This window comes from Macaca nemestrina, chromosome 20 (assembly GCF_043159975.1).
Source record: "Macaca nemestrina isolate mMacNem1 chromosome 20, mMacNem.hap1, whole genome shotgun sequence".
Taxonomy (NCBI): domain Eukaryota; kingdom Metazoa; phylum Chordata; class Mammalia; order Primates; family Cercopithecidae; genus Macaca; species Macaca nemestrina.
Genome location: NC_092144.1, coordinates 65,073,597 through 65,092,480, shown reverse-complemented (window position 1 = coordinate 65,092,480; position 18,884 = coordinate 65,073,597). Strand labels below are relative to the sequence as shown.

The 18,884-nt window shown below is 50.0% G+C and overlaps 1 long non-coding RNA gene and 1 pseudogene across 1 annotated transcript; one reads left to right on the top strand and one right to left on the bottom strand.

Annotated features, from left to right (window-relative positions):
• Positions 1-118: 118 nt before the first annotated feature.
• Positions 119-2,642, top strand: LOC139360487 (uncharacterized). The gene is made up of 3 exons (XR_011617895.1): positions 119-162; positions 247-444; positions 2,175-2,642. It is a non-coding gene; the product is annotated as an uncharacterized lncRNA (long non-coding RNA).
• Positions 2,643-4,521: 1,879 nt separating this feature from the next.
• LOC139360485 (killer cell immunoglobulin-like receptor 3DL2) lies at positions 4,522-17,963 on the bottom strand (annotated as a pseudogene).
• Between the last annotated feature and the right edge of the window lie 921 nt (positions 17,964-18,884).

Genomic DNA, 18,884 nt, shown 5'->3' with positions numbered 1-18,884 from the left:
TTTGTCCTCAGAGGACCTGCTGTTCCTAGCACTGCTTCCCTCCCTTCCTCAGTCGCTGACACCACTTCCTCCCTGCACACCTCAGCGTGGAGCACCCCAAGCTCACCCCGGTCTTCACAGAGCTTGACTCAGCCAAGGGTAAGAAGAGCCAGAGAGGGCGAGGTCAGAAGTGTGAGCCGAGCACCCCAGGGTCCCCCCTTCTTATTGTATGACAGACTGTCTGACAGGACTTCCCTCTTGTTTCAGGAAAATCCTCTTAGGTGGGGAGATGACACCCTAAGGTTTGGGGAAGGACTCACCCGTGTGTGGACAGGCCCTCTGGACCAAGAAGAACCCTGGAAAGAAAGATCATGATGGATGATCCATCTGCAGGCAAACCAGGGCCTCCCCTGCTGCCCCCACGGGGCTGTGCGTCTGGGCAGCCAGGCCCTTGCTGGGCTGAAGGTAAACTCACCCTGGCTGCCTACCTGCCCCCGCAGCAGGGATCTCAGCTGCCCAGAGACCCAGACTCCTGATCCAGATCTCCACCCCAGGGGTAGATCTACACAACAGGCCCACATGTCCACTCCATGCTGATATCTCTACTCCAGACCCAGATCTCCAACCCAGGCCCATATCTCCACCCCAGGCCCATCCCTCCATGCCAGGCCCAGATCTCCACTCCAGGCCCAGATCTCCACTCCAGACCCAGATCTCCACCCCAGGCCCATATCTCCACCCCAGGCCCAGATCTCCACTCCAGGCCCAGATCTCCACTCCAGGCCCATATCTCTACCCCAGGCCCATATCTCCACACCAGGCCCATATCTCCACTCCAGACCCAGATCTCCACCCCAGGCCCATATCTCTACCCCAGGCCCAGATCTCCACTCCAGGCCCATATCTCCACTCCAGGCCCATATCTCCACTCCAGGCCCATCCCTCCATGCCAGGCCCATGTCGCCTTTCCAGACCCAAATCTCTACTCCAGGCCCATATCTCCACTCCAGACCTGTATCTCCACTCCAGACCTGTATCCCAACTCCAGGTCCATATCTCCACTCCAGGCCCATATCTACACTCCAGGCCCATATCTCCACTCCAGACCCAAATCTCCACTCCAGACCCAGATCTCCACCCCAGGCCCATATCTCTACTCCAGGCCAAAATTTCCACTCCAGACCCAGATCTCCACCCCCGGCCCATCCCTCCATGGCAGGCCCATGTCTCTATCCCAGGCCCATATCTCCACCCCAGGCCCAGATTTCCACTCCAGGCCCATATCTCTACCCCAGGCCCATATCACCACTCCGGGCCCATATCTCCACTCCAGGCCCAGATCTCCACTCCAGGCCCAGATCTCCACTCCAGGCCCATATCATCACTCTGGGTCCATATCTCCACTCCAGGCCTAGATCTCCACTCCAGGCCCATCTGTCCATGCCAGACCCATATCTCCACACTAGGCCCAGATCTCCACTCCAGACCTGTATCTCCACTCCAGGCCCATATCTCCACTCCAGGCCTGTATCTCCACTCCAGGCCCAGATCTCCACTCCAGGCCCATATCTCCTCTCCAGGCCCATATCTCCACTCCAGGCCCAGATCTCCCCTCCAGGACCATATCTCCACTCCAGGCCCAGATCTCCCCTCCAGGCCCAGATCTCCACTCCAGGCCCAGATATCCACTCCAGGCCCATATCTCCACTCCAGGCCCATATCTCCAATCCAGGCCCAGATCTCCCCTCCAGGACCATATCTCTACTCCAGGCCCAGATCTCCCTTCCAGGCCCATATCTTCACTCCAGACCTGTATCTCCACTCCAGGCCCGTATCTCCACTCCAGGCTCAGATCTCCACTCCAGGCCCAGGTCTCCCCTCCAGGACCATATCTCCACTCCAGGCCCAGATCTCCCCTCCAGGCCCATATCTCCACTCCAGGCCCAGATATCCACTCCAGGCCCAGATCTCCACTCCAGGCCCATATCTGTACCCCAGGCCCATATCTCCACTCCAGGCCCATATCTCCACTCCAGACCTGTATCTCCACTCCAGACCTGTATCCCCACTCCAGGTCCATATCTCCACTCCAGGCCCATATCTCCACTCCAGGCCCATATCTCCACTCCAGGATCATATCTCCACCCGAGGCCCAGATCACCACCCCAGTGCTTCCTCCGCCGATTCCCTTCCAGGACTCACCAACACACGCCACGCTGAGGACCATGAGCGACATGGTGCTGCCGGTGCAGACAGGCGGCCGCGCCCCAGCTCAGCTCAGCAGCGCTCAGGATGTGATCTGGCGCCCTGCCCATGCAGTTGACGTGCTGACCACATCATGGGAGGTGACGTACGCAGGCTCTTCCTACCTTGCATGAGGCCCAGCGGGTGCTCACTCAAGAGTGGAAAATGGCTTCCTGGAAATTGTTCTCACTAGAACTGACACCTTGCGTCCTTCACTATGACCAGCTCAAAACACGTCTCAGATCCAACCTCCCGGACACGAGGTGACTGAAATCTGTGTTGACGTGAAAGACTTTTTATGTATTTTTATTGTTTTTATCTGTGTTTCAAACTCTTTTCCGTGTGTAATATGCCAAATATCTAATAGGTATTATGAAGGTTGTCAGAGCAATTGTGACGAATAAACCATTAGGATGTTTCATGCTTGTATTTCTAGTATGACAGCAGAACCAGTTTAAATGATTTAAATACCCAGGGAAGGATTATGCTATTGTTTACAATCTTAGAACTGTTCTTTATCAGCAAAACCCACAACATGTCAATTCTGGATTTTTGTCATTTTATCTACAATTTGTCTCATGACCCAAGAGTCCAGAGCCCCAACTCATGGTTCGCTCTCTGTCTGTCTCTCTGCCTCCCTCATTTTAAATTGTATGGAAATATCCAGTAACATAATGCTATAGAAAATCAAGCGGCCCCCAGGACTTTGGGAAGCAGAAGTTTGCGGATCAACGGAGGTCGGGAGTTCGAGACCTCCCTGGCCAACTTAATGAAGCCATGTCTCTGCTAAAAATACAAAAATTAGCTGTTCCTGGTGGTGAGCTAATGTCAGCTACTCAAGAGGCTGAGGCAGGAGAATCTCTTGAAGCTGGGAAGTGGAAGTTGCAGTGAGCTGAGATCGTGCCACTGCAGTCCAGCCTGGGCGACAGAGTGAGACTCCGCCTCAAGAAATATTTTAAAAAGCATAGCAAATAGCCTATAATAAAAAACTAGAGGACTCCAGCTACCAAATTTTAAGGGGTTGTGTAAGCCTATGTAATGTGCAGCATCCTCAAGAGAGCGAACACAGAGATCTCCTTATCGGAAAACAGTGTCTAAAATACATCCGTGTACACACAACCCCGTTAGAGTTGACAAAGGCTGCCGTGTGGTTTAAGGAGGAATAGAATGTCTTCTCAATAGATAACATGGGCCTGAGGGTTACGCATAGAAAAAATAAATCTACACGTATTCTCACACTATAAACCACTTCTTGTTTTTTATCTTGGTATTGTAAATTTTTTATGATTTATATTTAAAATTGAGAAATAAAAGTTAGATACAGTCGTCCTTCACTATTCGTGGGTGATTGGTTTCAGGATCTCGGCTCAGATACCACAATCTGCAGGTGCTCAAGCCTCTTACATGAAATGGCACAGGGTTTGCATATAACCCATGTTCATCCTCCTGTGTACATGAAATCATCTCTAGATTACTTATAATTCCTGACACAGCCTACACACCATTCCATTTGTGTCCATTCAACATAGTTTTGCTTTTTGAAACTTTGTGGATTTTTTCTCTGAATATTTTTGATTTATAGTTGGCTCAATAAACACCTGTAAACCCCACAGGTCTGGAGGAGCGACTGTGTATTGATAGTATGAAGATGATGTGTGGACATGTGTCCCCGTGGAGATGAGACCAACAAGGCCTATGACTCTACAGATGTTTCATCTTGGAATGGCTCTGCCAGCTTTCCAGGTGTGCAGAGAGTAAGAATATCACTTGTTCATCTGATTCGTGATCCTTGAAACCGCCTACGTGCTGCATCGTTGGATGGAAATTGGAGTCCCAGAGACAAATCAGGCTCCACCTGCTTCCAGAAGCTCAGATTCCAGGGATGAGAACCCAGTGGAGAACATGTGGGGCTATATGGACATAGTAATGATAACACCGGAAACTTTAGGCAAAAAAAGAGTCACCTAAAGAATGAGGGCAGACACATTTATTTGAAGAGGAGAGAGCTACATAGAAATCACAACAAATTTTTATAAGGTTTACTGATAACAGAAGACTGAAAAATCGTCTGAGGGGAAGTGGAACAGCATGAGGGAAGGTGGAACAGCATGAGTCTAAGTGCCGTGTTAAGAGGGAGCCTCTTGTATGTTGGGAATTGTGAGTTCCTCAGTGTGACTGCAGCCTCCAGTAGGACTAGGAAGTAAGCCAGTTAGGTTGGAGAAGTGGGCAGGGGTCAAGTGAAGGGGAGAATTGTGGGCTAAGCAAAGGAGTGCGTTTTCTCTCCAGCAGGCAGTGGGAACCGCAGACGTTGGTAAGCAAGACAGAGCCAGCAGATTTGTGGTGTGAGGAAGAGCAATGCTCTAAGATGCAGAGTCGAGACTTCAGAATCCAACTGCTGGTACATTGGAGCTGTGAAGCCGGTTTTGAGAAAGGGCTGTGGTCTCCCTAGAAGACCCCCTCCAGGACTGTCTGTGGTGCTCCTGGGCTGGAGACAACGATCTGGGCTCAGCATCTGGAAGCTCTATGTACATGCTGGTATCTGTTGGGGGTGTCTTTTGCCTCTGAGAAGGGCGAGTGATTTTTCCCCGTGTGAAAACGCAGTGATCCAACTGTGCGTATGTCACCTCCTGAGGGTCTTGTTCTTCAGATTCCTGGAGAGAGGGAAATGTTGAGTGAGGGAGGGGACTCACATTCTTCAGGACTAGTAGGGAATAAGACTATAACCATGAGGCTGGCCTTAGGAGGACTATCTCCCTGTTCATTGTTCTGTCCCCCACAGGCTCTTGGTCCATTACAGCAGCATCTGTAGGAGACGGAAGAAGTCATCAAAACAGCTGGGAGGGCACGTCTGGGTCCTCATTTCATGAGCAGATACCAACACACACGGGGAGGCCGTAGGTGCCTGAGGTCCCTCAGCTGCCAACAGCCAGACTCAGACATTCTGTCTCTCTGAGTGCAAGGCCCATCCCATGAAGAGCTGTCAGTTCCCATCCCAGTGATTCTGCCTCCCACTTTCTGCCTGTCATGGAACCTTCTCCTGGATGTCAGTGGCTGCAGGGACATGAGGATACAGTTCAGAATCAGGCAATGGTCTGTGAGCTGAAGGCAGGGACAGGGTGTCTGGTGCTCTCTCTAGAAAGCTCTGCCTCTGTGGCTTCTGCCTTGGGCCAGAGACCATCCTGCCGGTGAGAAACACACACCTGCGTGCTCCCATCCCTCCTCATCCTCCCTCCCCACACGGCCCTGAGGTCTCTGGCCTCTGCTTCGTGAGACTTACTCTTTTTGTCGGAGCACCAACGACGAAGGAGAAAGAAGAGGAGGATGGTGAAGATGATGGTGGCCACCGAGTACCTAATCACAATAGGCAGGTGTCTGGTGATACCTGGAGGAAGATGGAAATCCAATGAGAAGCTCACCATAGGAGTTCCTCTTTGAGGATTGTCTCTCATTTCTTGGTTGCCAGGCAACCCCATAAAACATCTCTTTAGGACAAGCACCCACGTGGTGGGAGACCCAGCTTTCTCCTGCTTTCTCAGTTATAGTTTTCGTAATAACCACAGAATGTGCCGATGAGACACCTGCTATCGTATGGATATTTGACCCCCCGAAGCTTCACTTTGAAATTTAACCCTGAGTGTGGGAGGTTGGGCCTATCGGGAGGTGTTTGGGTGATGGGGGTGGATCCATCATGAATAGATTAATGCTGCCCCACACGACAGGGTTAGCACGTTCTCCCTCTATTAGTGCTCTGGAGAATTGGTTCTTAAAAAGAGCTTGGAAGCTCCATCACACCCCGTTTCTCCCTGTCTTGCTGTGTGATCTCGGTGGTCTCTGCACATGTAGGCCCCCTTCTCTTCTACCAGAGTAGGAGCAGCCTGAGGCCACAGCCAGAAATAGATGCTGGTGTCCTGCCTCTTGTACACCTTGCAGAACCATGAGTCAACCAATTCTCTTTTCTGTAGAAGTTACCCAGGCTCAAGCGTTGTTTTATAGCCACAAAAAGGGACTAAGACAGCAACATCTTGAGATCAGGAGGAACGTCCCAGAACAGCCTGGGCTGTCTTCCTGTTCTTCCCAGAGGAGGACGTCATGCAGTGCTTTAGCTCAGTGCTTCCTGTGGCTCCAGGGTACAAAACCCAGGCAGGGCTGCTTTCTGGGTTCCCCCAGCTGCATTGCAAATGGGGTGACTCCATATGTTCCGAGCAGCTTTTCTGAGCCTTGGGGGACTGGCTCACACTGAAATGCAGGCTTCTGTAGTCACTTGCTGGTTATCTGTTAGTAATGAACCTGCCTATGTCATGTATTCTCTGTGTGTTCTGTCTCCCTGGAGTGACGGTGAGTGACAGAAACTGGCAGAGCCCCAGGTGCAGTACAGGAGGTGTTTAGAGTCTTCTCTGGGAAGACTGGACTAGGATCGATACACAGTGAATGTGCTTTACAATTTCTACGGCCAGAACCCTCTTGACTCAAACACATTACATTCAGGAAGAAAAGGCATAAAGTGAAATCAAGATCAAAACAGTGAAGTAGAACTGTCATATATCCAACAGCCAGGAAATAATGATGAAGCTCGTGAAGAACGTGCTCCTTTTTGTGATCTCGGGAGTCCTATATTAGGCTGCTGTTCTACCTGAGAGTCCGGAGGAAGGACAACCCCCTCCATCATCTATTGCTTCGGTACAACCTGTCCTTCTGTGAATTCGTACAAAAGGTGACCAGGAGATGGTGCTGGTGCTGGTCTCCGAGTCCAAGATCTGAACTCCAAAGAGTATTAGTTTTTACCTTCCCACGGTCTGTCTGTGTCTCTTAATGTGATAGGAAGTAGGGGTGAGATGGGGGATTTGGGTGAGGGGGCAAGTTTTATGCCATGAACAGAGAACTTTATTCCAGGGCCTGTGCTGGTGGGTTCGGGGGCCTTTCATATTTTCCATATGATCTCAGGCTCACAGAAAGCAAACAGAGAAGACGTTTTTGGCTGATTTTCTAATGGATAAGATAAAGGATCAAAGAAGTCATTATAGAGAAACAGAAAAATGATAATTGGGATTGAAGTGCCTTTGTCATTCGTGTATGTTATATGACATTTATGAGTCTTGTATTTTTATTTTTTGTGATGGAGTCTCACCCTGTCACCCCGGGTGTAGTCCAATGACGCGATCTCGGCTCACTGAAACCTCTGCCTCCCGGGTGGAAGCCATTCTCCTCCTTCAGCCTCCCGAATAGCCGGTATTACAGGCATGAGCCACCACACCCAGCTAGTTTTTGTTTATTTAGTAGAGTTGGGTTTGACCATAGTGTCCGGGCTGTTCTTGAACTCCTGACCTCAATGGATCCATCCGCCTCAGCCTCCCAAAATGTTGGGTTACAGGTGTGAGCCACCGTTCACAAACTCCTGTGTTACATTATAATAGGTCTCTACCTTTGCACCACGCCTCATGTATCAATCAGTCCTCTGCCAGGTATTGATTTACATGTAGGAAAAATAAATCTCAGAAAGAAATTAAACAATTAGGAAAAATCAAACCAGGCAAGCCCTCCCTGCGAAGTATTCTACCTCACATAGACATCTTATATCCATCCACTTCATTCATTTAGTGTCTAAATACACAACACATTTCACCAGTGGGGCGGGAATTGCCTTTTCCACAGTCTCCTAGATTCCAGTTACGCACCTGGGCCTCCCTTATGTTCATGTCAGACACTATTAATCATGTAGGGATTCCTAGTTAGCCCGAGGTGAATCCAAGGGCTGTGAGTATAAAACACACACTCCTTGTCCTCCTTAGTTTCCTGTGTGCCCAGTGTGCTCTCCTCTCTCTCCAGTGGTCTTGTAATTCTCCCATCTCATTCCCAGCGTTTCAGGCAGAGCCTCTTCCTTCCACATAAGATTGTTTTCACCTTTGTTCCTTCACAGCTGACTGCTGTGTGTGGAAAATCCTTCCGCCAGTCTTCCAGGGGTTGATCAATATTTTTCATAAAGATCACAAGTATTATTTGATCAGTGAGAACTTCTCTGTGACCTGAAATCATACACTCAGTATTATCTGTTATTTATTTTAAATTCTGGCTGGGTGCCCTGGTTCACGCCTATAATCCCAGTACTTTGGGAGGCTGAGAAGGTCAGATGACTTTAGATTGGGAGTTGGAGATAGACTGGGCCACATGGTGAAACATCGTCTCTACCAACAATCTACAAAAAGAATTAGCCAGGTGTGGCGGCGGGTGCCTGTATCCAAGCTACTTGAGAGGCTGAGGCAGAAGAATCACTTGAACCCAGGAGGTGGAGGTTGCAGTGAGCCAAGATCATGACACTGCACTCCGGCCTAGGGGATAGAGCGAGACTCTGACCTAATAAATACATAATTAATAAATACATAAATAAATAGATTTCATGCACCAATGTTTCCCAATGGATCAGCCATTTATAGGTCCACTTGTGCATTCATTCTCTTTTTCCTCCCGTTTACCGATCTGAAACGTCAGTGTCCCAAGAGCACAGGCCAAATGCATCTTGTTTACTATTTGTGGAAGGCAGGAGAATCCACCCCACCCCAAAAATGTCCCTGTCCTAGCCTACACACCTTGTGAATAAGTGATTTTACATGGAGAGGAGGAATGAAGATTGCAGATGGAATTATGGTTGTTAATCAGCTGAACTGAAAAGGAGGGTATCCTGGATGATATTAGGGAGATGATGAAGATAATCTTGGTGAACCCAATAAAATCCCAAAGTCCTTAAGAGATGAGGAAGAAAGCAGAGGAACATTCAGAGAAAGAGGCGTGGACAAGGAAGAAGGGTCTGAGTGATGCCATGTGAGATGTGACCAGTCTTTGTGGGTTTTGAGGAAGGGGGAAGGGGACCAGGAGCCAAGGAACGTGGGAGCTTCTAGAAACTGGGACATGTGGAAAGCAGATTCTTGCCTGGAACCTTCAGAGGGAAGGCAGCCTTGCTGTCACCTTGATTTTAGCCCAGTGAGGTGCATTTCATCCTTTGAGCTACAGCACTGTAAGATAATTAAAAAGCCGTTTTGTTTTCATCCACCAATTTTGTGGAAATTTGTTATGGCAACAGTAGGAAAGGATTCTCACTGCCCAGCCTGAGCATGGGGCCATGGCTGAATGAGTCAGTGAGTCGGAGTGTGCGTGCAAGGCTCTTTACTGCAAGGCTCTTGCTCTGCTGAGTCAGCCAGGGTTGCCTGATGACCCACAGGAGTTCATTCTTTGGCAAGTGGAACTTCTCTAAAACACCTCACCCTCATTAGATGTTCCCTTCCCTTCCCTCTTTCAAGCCCCCAGGAATTTATCCTCCAGTTAGGAATGCAGGGAGAACAAACACTGCATTTTTCCTGAGAAGGATGTGAGATTTGCAATCGTTCTTCCAGCTTGTAGGAGGTCTCAGCTGCAGAAAATTGGAGATTAAGAGACTTCATGGAGCCCTGTGCTGGGCCACGATCCCTTTTGCTGTTGGAGTGTCTGGAGTTCAGAGAGATGGTGGAAGACAGGCCCACAGTCAGAGCTGGGAGGTGCTGAGCCAAGGCTTGAATCCAAGGCTTCCACCTCCCCAGGTTTCCAAAAGCAGAGATAAGAGGGATTCTTTACTCACCAGTTTTGGAGTTTGGTTCAGTGGGTGAAGGCCAACTACTTGAAGGGTTTCCTAGAATAGAGACAGGACAGAGGTGAGGAAATGAGGGTGCCTGTCCTCTACTCAAGGGAAATCTTTGAGGTTGGTTCATGGCCAACACTCTGTTATCCAACACTAGGCTCTGGGAGTCCTGGGATCCTCTTCTCTATAATTTTTGTATGTGTTACCCATTGTCTCGAGACTTTAAGATATAGAGGGAAAACAGGAGCATCACATTACCTGACTTAAAAATATGTTACAGAGCTGTAGTAAACAAAACAGCATGACGCTGGCATAAAGAAAAGTGCATAGAACAACGGAGTAAAATGAAGAACACAGATATAATCTATGCGTCTACATTCAATGGCTTTTTTGTTTTTTTGAGATGGAATCTTGCTCTGTCATCCAGGCTGGAGTGTAGAGGTGCAATCTTGGCTCACAGCAACCTCCGTCTCCTGAATTCAAGCAATTCTCTTGCTTCAGACTCTCGAGTAGTGGTATGACAGGCGCTGACCACCATGCTCAGCTAATTTTTGTACTTTTAGTGGAGACAGGGTTTTACTATGTTGGCCCGGTGGGCCTCGAACTCCTGGTCTCAGGTGATCCACCCACCTTGGCCTCTGAAAGTGCTGGGATTGCAGGTGTGAGCCACCATGCCCAGCCAATCCAATGCATTTTGACAAAAGTGTCAAGAACCGACAATCAGGAAAGGACAGTCTTTTCAATAAACGATGTGGGGAAAACAGGTTATCTGCATGCAGGGAATGAAACTGCACCTCTACCTCTCACCATTCACAAAAGTCAAATCCAAATGGATTAAATACATGAGTCTAAATCCTAAACCTATGAAACACATAGAAGAAAATATTGGGGAAATGCTTCAGGACATTTGTCTGAGAAAAGGCATTTTGTTTAAAACCTCAGAAACACAAGTAATCAAAGCAAAAAATAGACCATAGGGATTACATCAAACTAAGCAGCTTCTGCACTGCAAAATAAGCAACCAACAAAGTGAAGAGACAACCCACAGAATGGGAGCAAATATTTGCAGACTATGCATCTGAGATGGGATTTATAACTGGAAGCTCACATAACTCAATAAAACAAATAATTTAATTAAAAATGAGCAAAAGACTTGAACACACATTTCTCCACAAACAAAACATATAAATGGCCATCATTGAACTTGAACACACATTTCTCCACAAACAAAACATATAAATAGCCATCATGTGTATGAAAGTGTTCAGTATCACTCATCATCAGAGAAATACAAATGAAAAATCACAATGAATTTTCATCTCACCCCATTAAAATGGCTTTTATCCATATGACAAGCAAAACAAATGCTGAGGGAACCTCTGATCTCCCCAAACTGAGCCCAGTCTCCCTCCTCTGGGTCTGTCCTGACCAGTTTCTCCATCTGCCTGGGTGCCTGGAGCCCTGACCGAGGACCACCACGCAGGCCATGCAGGAGGGTTTGGAAGTGCCCTCTCTGCCATCCTGCATCCTGATCCCGCCCTCACACCGAGGCTTGATCTTCTCTCTGAACCTGTCCATGCTTCTCTCCATCATCAGCAGGAAGTTCCTCAGCTATGGCTCTGGGATCATAAGACATGGGACAGGCATGGGGTTTCCTCACCTGTGACAGAAACGGGCAGTGGGTCACTCGGGTGTGACCACTTGTAGGGTGTGGTATGGAAAGAACCGAAGCATCTGTAGGTTCCTCCGTGGGTGGCAGGGCCCAGAGGGAAGTCGCCCTGGAATGTTCCGTTGACGCTTTGCACTGCAGAGAGACTAAGTTCACGGGCCTCCCCCTCCCTGGATAGATGGTACATGTCAAAGGAGCGCCGGGAGCTGCAGGACAAGGTCACGTTCTCTCCTGCCTGAACCGTGGGGCCTGGCTGGGCTGAGAGAGAAGGTTTCTCATATAGACCTGGAAGGAGAAGAGGCAGTTTCCTCAGGGAGGTTCTTCCTTGTCACAGCTCCCCTCACATCTGAGCTGAGAACTCACTCCCCTGCTCTATGCTAATGCTCTCTCTCACCCTCCACCCCATCTCTCTTCATGTCTGTTTCCTCCTTCCACCTTCTCTGTCTCTCTAGGTCTCTGACCTCACTTCCCCAGCCCGTGGTGTGTTTTCCCTTTTTGTATTGTTTTCTTCTCTATGATCCTCCTTGGATTGTTGACTTGATCTTCCTTTCTCTTTAATTCTGAGTTTCTCACTTTCTGTTTTGTTCATAACCTTCTGAACATTTCTATCTATTATCTATCGATCTATCTATCTATCTATCTATCTATCTATCTATCTATCATCTATCTGCTACCTGTCAATCTATCAATTATCTATCTGTAATCTATATCTATGTATCATTTATCTCTCTATCAATTGTCTGTCTCTCTATCCACCATCTATTATCTGTATCTATGTATCATCTGTCTATTCCCTCTCTATCTGTCTGCCTCTCTGTCTCTATGTATCATCTACGTATCTATGTACCTATCTATGTGTCTATCTATCTCTCTATCTATCTATCGATCTATCTATCTGTCTATCTATCATCATCATCATCTCCATGTATCACCTATGTATCAATCGCCATCTATGTGTCTATAACCCATCCATTATCTATGATCTACCTATTTATCATCTATCTATATCTATCTATACATCTACCATCTGTCTCTCTCCATCTCCTTGTCTTTCTCTGCCTCTCAGTCTCTCTAGTTCTATTTGGAATCTCTGCAATCCATCCCCACGTCTTTATCTATCTCTATCTCTGTGCCCACCCGCCCTCAGGGTTCTGATTTTGGAGCTTTTCTCTCCTCCCTTCCATCATTCTCTCCACTCCTCTGCCCACTTTTCTGTCTCTTTATGTGTCTGTGAGTCTCTCATTCTCCTTCCTCTGGCTCATTCTCTGTGTGTTTATGTCTTTGCTTTTTGATGTTCCTGATTTCTTTTTGATGTCCCTGTGTCTCTCAGGAATCCTATCATATGTGGGGTTATGTGGAATATGAGCCTCAGAATCCAGTCTGGGGACCCCAAGTACACACAGCATACAGGGGTTGGTGTTCTGGGGCCACGATATCCTGGGACGATGACTGTCCACTGTATGGAAGGCAGAGGTGTCAGAACAAACACGGCATCTGTAGGTGCCACAAGGTCTGAGGCCACAGGGGCTGACTCAGGACAGAAACATGGGTGTCCTTGGGTTCTCCTGGTAGAAACGCTTTGTGGAGGTAAAACAGAAATGAAGCTTCTAACCTGTGCCAGGTATCTGAGCAAAGTCAGCACGGAAGGACGCCTCTCTCTGGGACATGTCTGTCTGTCTGAGTGTCCCCTTTAACTCTTTCTCTCTTTTCTACCTCCCTGTATGGCTCCTGTGTGTGTCCTCTGTTATGACACCTGGTCTGTACTTGTGTCTCCTGTTTCTCTGTCTCTGTTGGTACAGACCTTGCCAAGTCAGTCTCTCTCCATAAGAATCCCACACTCATCTTCCTCATGACCACCTGGGGCTTCCAAGTCCTGGATCATTCACTCTGTGTCCCAGTGACAATGAGAAGAATGTCCGGACACTCTCACCTGTGATCACGATGTCCAGGGGGTCACTGGGAGCTGACAACACATAGGGGGAGTGAGTAAAAGAACCGTAGCATCTGAAGGTCCCTGCAAGGTCAGATGTCGTGGAATTGATGGAATACTTGGCCTGGGATCCCCCACCATGGAGCTCTCCAACAAGGTGCATGGGCTCCTCAAGGGTCACCTCACGGTGCAGAAAGAAGTGCTCAAACACGGTATCTGAGGAACATTGTAGGGTGACCGTCTCTCCTGATTTCACCAGGGGACCTGGGAGGGCCAGGAGGGAAGGCTTTTTGTGGACTCCTAGAAAGAGAGGTTGTGAGTTTAGAAGGCGTCTCCCTTTGTCATCATATCCATGGCACCTGGAACGAGTGAGGGTTCCCCTCCCGGCTGTCTGTCTCTTTCCTCCCTCTCTGTGTCTCCCTGTCTTTTATCCCCTGGTGCAGGTCCCTCCATCTGTGTCCCTCCCTCTTCTCTGTCTGTCTGTCTCTAGTAGCCTTGGACGCCCTTCCCACTGGACTCAGCCTCATCTCTTAGGCTGCTGTATCTGTTTCCCACTCATCTCTTTCCTCCTGTCTGTGTGGGGGTGGAAGAGGAACCATGGCAGGCTGCATGTCCAGGCTCTTAACAGCCTGGTTCAATCTCTTTTGGACAAACTGGAGTCCCTGGCAGGAGGAATGAACTGATCAGTAAGGCAGGCACCAGTGTCCACACCCCCTGTTCCTGGTGGGGATTGGGAGCCTCTCCTGCCATGCCTGTGCCTTCTTCATGGCCTCAGCTTCCACAGGGTGGCTCCTGGTGCTGGTTCGAGGAGCATCGACCCCTCCCTATGTGGATGGAGCCTGGTGGTGGCATCAGCGTCCTGCCCTTCCTGATCTCGGGGTTTCCAACCTTCTCCTTGTTTGGTTTCTTTAATTAATTGATTAATTAATTGATTTTTGAGGCAGAGTGTCACTTTTTCACCCAGGCTGGAGTGTAGTGGTGTGGTCTTGGCTCACTGCAACTTCTGCCTCCCGGATTCAAGCGATTGAATTCAGTCATTGGTTTACTCGCGCCCACCACCATGCCCGGCTATCGTTGTTTGGTTTCCTAACTCGTCCTTGACCATGTTCCTGTGTTGGTTTCCTGTTACTGCTGCAGAAAATTATCCCAAACATGGCGGCAGGAGAGAACACACTGACCCTTCTACTTCTGGAGACAGAAGTTGGATCCAGTTCTCCCTATGCTAAAATCAAGTCATGTACACAACTGCGTTCCCTCTGGAGACTCAGCAGAGCGCTTCTCTTGACTTCTCCAGCCCGTAGAGGCCACCTGCCATTGTGGCTCGTGGCCTTCCTCCACCTTCAAAGCCCACAGTGGCTGATGGAGTCTCCCACGACGCTGTTCTAATCCCCACTCTCCTTTTCTTCCTCCTGTCACGAGGACCCTTGTGATTCCACTGAGCCCAGTGGGACAGTCCAGGCCGCCTCCCCATCTCAAGGTCAACTCATCAACAACCAGAGCTCCGTCTTCCCCTTCAGTCCCCTGCCCTATAACATAAATAGTCACACGCTCCAGGGATTAGAATGTAGCCATATTGGGGACAGTTATTCTTCCCATCACAGCACCCATTTCCCTGTATTCAATTCCCCTGTACCCCAAAGACAGTCATGTCCTGGGTGATGGGACCCTGACGGACACCCCCAGTAGAAGCTCTGGGATTCAGGAGGTGGGACAAGGAGAAGCCCAGACAGGAGTCCTCTGACCTGTGACCCTGATCGCCAGGGGGTTGCTGGGAGTCGACCACTCAGTGAGGGAGTGCGGGTATGAGCCCCGACATCTGTAGGTCCCTGCGTGTGCCGGGGTCACAGGGCCCATGAGGAAGCTCTGCTGGAATATTCTGCCGGGAAAGACGGGAACGTGGCTTCTGTCGTCTTTGTACAGAGTGAAGTTGTTAAACCCACCGCGATAGTGACACCGAAGAGTCACATGTCCTCCCTGAGGCACCACAGGGCTGGGCCAGGCAGACAGGAAGGTCTTGTCCTGACCACCTGGGGGAAAAGGAGGGGCCGCCTTAGAGAGGAGGATGTGGAGCCGCCCCTCCCTCCGTGTGCTCAGAAGATTGTTCCCCTTTCCATGTTTCTAAGTCTCCTACCACACCTGGGTGTCCAGGGCTACAGGAAGAACCTATCCAGCATGGACATGGCGTCTCCCTACAAGAAAAGTGTCAGCTGAGAACTTTGAGCAAGTGCTGAATAAGCGACTCTTACTAGATTTTAATACTGCGAGATCACTCACATAAAACAACACAAAGTAGACACGGCATGTAGGGCGTGTCCTTTGTGAATGGAATATCAGGCCAGTGCATGAACCGAACCCCCATCAGAAGATTTGGAATGTCAGGGTCATGGCTGTGGTTTCCCCACCTCTTCTGGTAGAAGGACAGCAGCCACACTGCAGCCCTGACCGTCATGGAAACACTGGAGGGTGTGAGTTACACCTTTGTCCTCAGAGGACCTGCTGTTCCTAGCACTGCTTCCCTCCCTTCCTCAGCTGCTGACACCACTTCCTCCCTGCACACCTCAGCTTGGAGCACCCCAAGCTCACCCCGCTCTTCACAGAGCTTGACTCAGCCAAGGGTAAGAAAGGCCAGAGAGGACGAGGTCAGAAGTGTGAGCCGAGCACCCCAGGGTCCCCCCTTCTTAGTTTATGAGAGACTCTCCGACAGGACTTCCCTCTTGTTTCAGGAAAATCCTCTTAGGTGGGGAGATGACACCCTAAGGTTTGGGGAAGGACTCACCCGTGTATGGACAGGCCGTCTGGACCAAGAAGAACCCTGGAAAGAAAGATCATGGTCGATGATCTATCTGCAGGCAAACCAGGGCCTCCTGTGCTGCCCCATGGGACTATGTGTCTGGGTAGCCAGGCCCTTGCTGGGCTGAAGGTAAACTCACCCTGGCTGCCTACCTGCCCCCGCAGCAGGGATCTCAGCTGCCCAGAGACCCAGACTCCTGATCCAGATCTCCACCCCAGGGGTAGATCTACACAACAGGCCCACATGTCCACTCCATGCTGATATCTCTACTCCAGACCCAGATCTCCAACCCAGGCCCATATCTCCACCCCAGGCCCATCCCTCCATGCCAGGCCCAGATCTCCACTCCAGGCCCAGATCTCCACTCCAGACCCAGATCTCCACCCCAGGCCCAGATCTCCACTCCAGACCCAGATCTCCACCCCAGGCCCATAACTCCACCCCAGGCCCAGATCTCCACTCCAGGCCCAGATCTCCACTCCAGGCCCATATCTCCACTCCAGGCCCAGATCTCCACTCCAGACCCAGATCTCCACCCCAGGCCCATATCTCCACCCCAGGCCCAGATCTCCACTCCAGGCCCTGATCTCCACTCCAGTTCCATATCTCCACTCCAGGCCCATATCTCCACTCCAGGCCCATATCTCCACTCCAGGCCCATCCCTCCATGCCAGGCCCATGTCGCCTTTCCAGATCCAAATCTCCACTCCAGGCCCATATCTCTACCCCAGGCCCATATCTCCACTCCAGGCCCATATCTCCACTCCAGGCCCATCCCTCCATGCCATGCCCATGTCTCCATTCCAGACCCAAATCTCCACTCCAGACCCAAATCTCCACTCCAGACCCAGATCTCCACCCCAGGCCCATATCTCTACTCCAGGCCAAAATTTCCACTCCAGACCCAGATCTCCACCCCAGGCCCATCCCTCCATGCCAGGCCCATGTCTGTATCCCAGGCCCATATCTCCACCCCTGGCCCAGATTTCCACTCCAGGCCCATATCTCTACCCCAGGCTCATATCACCACTCCGGGCCCATATCTCCGCTCCAGGCCCAGATCTCCACTCCAGGCCCATATCATCACTCTGGGCCCATACCTCCACTCCAGGCCTAGATCTCCACTCCAGGCCCATCTGTCCATGCCAGGCCCATATCTCCACACTAGGCCCAGATCTCCACTCCAGACCTGTATCTCCACTCCAGGCCCATATCTCCACTCCAGGCCTGTATCTCCACTCCAGGCCCAGATCTCCACACCAGGCCCATATCTCCCTCCAGGCCCAGATCTCCCCTCCAGGCCCATATCTCCACTCCAGGCCCAGATCTCCATTCCAGGCCCATATCTCTAATCCAGGCCCATATCTCCAATCCAGGCCCAGATCTCCCCTCTAGGACCATATCTCCACTCCAGGCCCAGATCTCCCGTCCAGGCCCATATCTTCACTCCAGACCTGTATCTCCACTCCAGGCCCGTATCTCCACTCCAGGCTCAGATCTCCACTCCAGGCCCAGATCTCCCCTCCAGGACCATATCTCCACTCCAGGCCCAGATCTCCCCTCCAGGCCCATATCTCCACTCCAGGCCCAGATATCCACTCCAGGCCCAGATCTCCACTCCAGGCCCATATCTCCACTCCAGGATCATATCTCCACCCCAGGCCCAGATCACCACCCCAGTGCTTCCTCCGCCGATTCCCTTCCAGGACTCACCAACACACGCCACGCTGAGGACTATGAGCGACATGGTGCTGCCGGTGCAGACAGGCGGCCACGCCCCAGCTCCGCTCAGCAGCGCACAGGATGTTATCTGGCGCCCTGCCCATGCAGTTGACGTGCTGACCACATCATGGGAGGTGACGTACGCAGGCTCTTCCTACCTTGCATGAGGCCCAGCGGGTGCTCACTCAAGAGTGGAAAATGGCTTCCTGGAAATTGTTCTCACTAGAACTGACACCTTGTGTCCTTCACTATGACCAGCTCAAAACACATCTCAGATCCAACCTCCCAGACACGAGGTGACTGAAATCTGTGCTGACGTGAAAGACTTTTTATGTATTTTTATTGTTTTTATCTGTGTTTCAAACTCTTTTCCGTGTGTAATATGCAAAATATCTAATAGGTATTATGAACGTTGTCAGAGCAATTGTGACGAATAAACCATTAGGATGTTTCATGCTTGTATTTCTAGTATGACAGCAGAACCAGTTTAGATGATTTAAATACCCAGGGAAGGATTATGCAATTGTTTACAATCTTAGAACTGTTCTTCATCAGCAAAACCCACAACATGTCTGGATTTTTGTCATTTTATCTACAATTTGTCTCATGACCCAAGAGTCCAGAGCCCCAACTCATGGTTCGCTCTCTCTCTGTCTCTCTGCCTCCCTCATTTTAAATTGTATGGAAATATCCAGTAACATAATGCTATAGAAAATCAAGCGTCCCCCAGGACTTTGGGAAGCCGAAGTTTGCGGATCAACGGAGGTCGGGAGTTCGAGACCTCCCTGGCCAACTTAGTGAAGCCATGTCTCTGCTAAAAATACAAAAATTAGCTGTGCCTGGTGGTGAGCTAATGTTAGCTACTCAAGAGGCTGAGGCAGGAGAATCGCTTGAACCTGGGAGGCGGAAGTTGCAGTGAGCCAAGATCGTGCCATTGCAGTCCAGC